The sequence below is a fragment of the Macaca nemestrina genome, chromosome 10, assembly GCF_043159975.1.
Source record: "Macaca nemestrina isolate mMacNem1 chromosome 10, mMacNem.hap1, whole genome shotgun sequence".
NCBI lineage: Eukaryota > Metazoa > Chordata > Mammalia > Primates > Cercopithecidae > Macaca > Macaca nemestrina.
This window is the reverse complement of record NC_092134.1, coordinates 133,408,214-133,412,047: the sequence shown is the minus strand read 5'-3', so window position 1 is coordinate 133,412,047 and position 3,834 is coordinate 133,408,214.

The following is a 3,834-nucleotide window of genomic DNA, read 5'->3' as shown; positions in this document are numbered from 1 at the left end:
TACCTGTCTGGTTAATTCATGCTTATGCGTCATGCTACACATAAAAGCCACTCCAAAGGTTGGCAAAAAATGGTTACAGGTATTCTGCTGACTTACTTTCTTTCTTTCTTTCTTTTTTCTTTTTCTTTCTTTCTTTCTTTCTTTCTTTTTCTTTCTTTCCTTCCCTCCTTCCTTCCTTCCTTCTTTTCTTTCCTTCCTTCCTTCCTTTCTCTCTTTCTCTCTTTCTTTCTTTCTTTTTCTTTTTCTTTTTTTTTTTAACTGTAAACCAGAAAACAATTGTAGGGATCAAGGATAGACATGGCCCTTAGATAGGACTTTCATGACCCAATTTGGAACAATTTGAGTACCAGAATAGGAGATTATAGCCTATTGAACAAAATGTGAAACTGGGAGTCCACAAAGATATAAATGGAAAGATGAAGTACCTCCTGACAGAGCAAGAATGGCACTGAACAATGTTACATGGATAATGGCTATTTTATTCAAGACTATTACAATATGGAAAAGAGACTAGGACTCAGTCTGAACTAAAATCTGTCAAAACAAAGCGGGTGGGGGCTTTAAGAGTGAAGGTGAGGAGGAGATCATACACCGTATGTGTTTGCTAATTGACTTTACCCAAAAGAAAATTAAACTTTCTTTGATCTGTACAAGTTGATCAAACAAATGGGGTCATTCTTGTCATATGCAACTAAAACAGGGTAGACAATCCAGGGGAAAAAGGCACTCAGGGCACATAGCATTGCTTCAAAAATATAATTCTCTACAAACCTAGTTGCCAAAACTACCTGTTGTCACCTAAAACCAATTTTATCTAACAGCTATTAAAACAACCTACTGTGACTGCAAGACTGGTTTTACCCACCACTGTCACACACCAGTCAGAACGTGCCAGTTCCTCAAAACTTTACTAGAGCCAATAAACTTTCTTTCAAACCAATACGTAACTTTTTTTTTTTTTTTAAACAACACCTCCAACCTTCGTTTTGTTCTTTAGAGAAACCAAACACTCCTGGTCCTCGCATTTAGGCCAAATCACAATTCTTACCTCTCTAATAAAATATTTTAAATGTAGAGATCTGTCCCTATATTTTATTTTGATTTTGACCCACTTAGTGTCAAGCTGGGTTCCAAAGCTGACTCAGCTTAGGGAGAAACACTGGCCCACAGGGCTAGGGCATGATGTACTCACACTGGGGCTTATTGACTCCTGTGACCCCACTATTGCTGCAGGTTGCCCCATTTCTCCCTGGTGAGTCTCTTGGACTGACCTCCCAATTTTAGTTTGCTTCTGTTTTATTTGGATTTTAGATGAGGAGGAGTCTTTCCTCTTCTTGTTTCAGAGACCTCTTTCTCCCTCTGGTTGGAAGGTCTTCTGTTAGGGAGGACTATTTTCCTCCTGGCAGACCTCAGCTGTGACGTCTGGGTGACGGGATTTCCCTTTTCAGGCTGAAGCCTCGCCAAAAGCATTTTTATTTTTTCCTTCAGTTGATGGCAGCTGATCTTCCTTCTTGGGTTTATTTGGCCTTTTCATAATCAGTGCTTGCATTTAACTGGCTTTTGTGTATTTTGCATTAAACAAAATCACCTAGATAAATTTAGTTACAAACGGATTCTCAAAGTTTAAAGGCATGCCAAGGTATTTTTTGTGACTCTAACTGGTAACATGTTCAAATATTACAGAGATCATTCAACACTCTGTTCTTAAATCTAAACTAAAAGACCACGGCTATAAAATTATGCACTCCAAATAAGCCTCATATCGCAATTGATTGTGTCACTACAAAATACTATCTCAAGGCTAGCTGAGACTCTTTCCTCTCCAGATCTTTCCTCTTCTCTTATAATTTTTCCTCTTCATCTTTCTCTAAGCTAAACTCTTTCCAAACTCCTCAAATATTCTGGCATACTGATTTTTTAAGTAAAAACACTTGAAAGTCAGAAAATATAAAAGAAAATCATTTTTACTTTTATGCTGTTTCTTAAAAGCAAAAGGTGAAATTCCCATGTAAAAGACACTTTTTCCATACTAAAAGGAATGGCAGTATTATTATGACCAAAGACAAGCAATTGAGACCAAGAAAACACTGTATGAACCTTGTTAAAATCTTCTGGGGGCCTCCTCACTTAATTGAGTCACATTCTCAAAGTTAACTATTCCTTGTCCGATCCAGTATGTTGGTAACTGACTCAACCGTCTTTCCCCAAAAGTTAGTTCATGGCCTTTGTAAAATTGTTTATTGACAAAGTCAAAGAAAAAGAAAACAAAACTTAAGGTTTAGCCTTATCCCATTTTGTCAAAAAAAGAAAAAAAGATTGAGATACGATTGTTTTTAATCAACTGATGAGTTAATATGCTTTACTATTTTATGACTAAATTTGAAAATCTAAGCTATAAGGTCTCTAGACATATATATATATGTTTAGAAGTGTTTCTACAAACGTACATATGTTACATTATATATTAAGTCTAAATGATAAAATATGCTGTTGCTGGACAGAAATTTCTTTAAAATTTTTATTTAGATAAATGGGCACTCATATAAAATGTATTTTAATTATGCAAATGTTTTCTTTAGTTTACATAAACTTAATCTCAAAGTTTGAGATTGATTTAAATCTCAAATAAATAGATTGTTTTTAGTTTGTTAATAAAATAGCATTAGAAATGGTTTCAAAATTGCCAGCATACATTTTTGCCTGAGTTAACTGGTGAGTTTTATATTTGCCCCTACTAGATATTTTAAAGTCATAAACCTATAAACCCAACTTAAAACAAAATAATATTTGATATATTATTTTTATAAATAATTTTTAATACATAAGATTAATTTTAAAATCTATATTAAATTAATAATTTAATCAATAAATTATTAATAATTTATCAGATTATTAATTTATATTATTTAAATTAAATTATTAAATAATGGTTTGATTTCCATTATTAAATTAATAATATATTCAATTAAAAGTTAATTATGATTTAATACAAATATATCTTCTGGGTTAACGATGAGATGTACATGCATTTAACTTCAAGCTTCTTAGATTAACATCTGATATTAACCAGCTACAAATTGGTCAATAAAAAAAACTTTAAATGAGTAGCTCTAATATCTGAATTTTCATAAGTAATTCAGATATAATTGTTAATAAATAAATTAGATAATTATTGATAAAATAAATGTTTATAAATGAAGTTTTCATATAACTTAAAATTTTAAAGTTACCTTACATTAAGTTAAATATTAGGTACTCATTAAATGTCTGGTTAATACTCAAGTTAAAAAATTAAAACAAATTGTTAAATAAGTTCCTTCTAGCATCTTAAATCTTATAAAAAGACTAATAATATATAGGTTTTCAATCAAAATATAAATTTTAAAGGGTAATTGTGTGTGAAAAAAAATCTTACATAATAATTTTCTTTCCTAAGATAAAATGGTTGGTTTTCCCAAAAGAAAAAATAAAACCAAAAATTATAAGACTAAGACTGGAGGTTTTAAAAAAATTATAGAAGGTCTAAGCAAGTTAAAGAAGAGTTACAAAAAATGGGTCTTGGCCGGGCGCAGTGGCTCACGCCTATGATCCTAGCACTTTGGGAGGCCGAGGCGGACAGATCACAAGGTCAGGAGTTCGAGACCAGCTTGGCCAATATGGTGAAACCCCATCTCTACTAAAAATACAAAAATTAGCTGGGGGTGGTGGCGGATGCCTGTAGTCCCAGCTACTCAGGAGGCTGAGGCAGGAGAATTGCTTGAACCTGGGAGGCGGAGGTTGTAGTGAGCCGAGATCAGGCCACTTCACTCCAGCCTGGGAGACAGAGCAAGACTC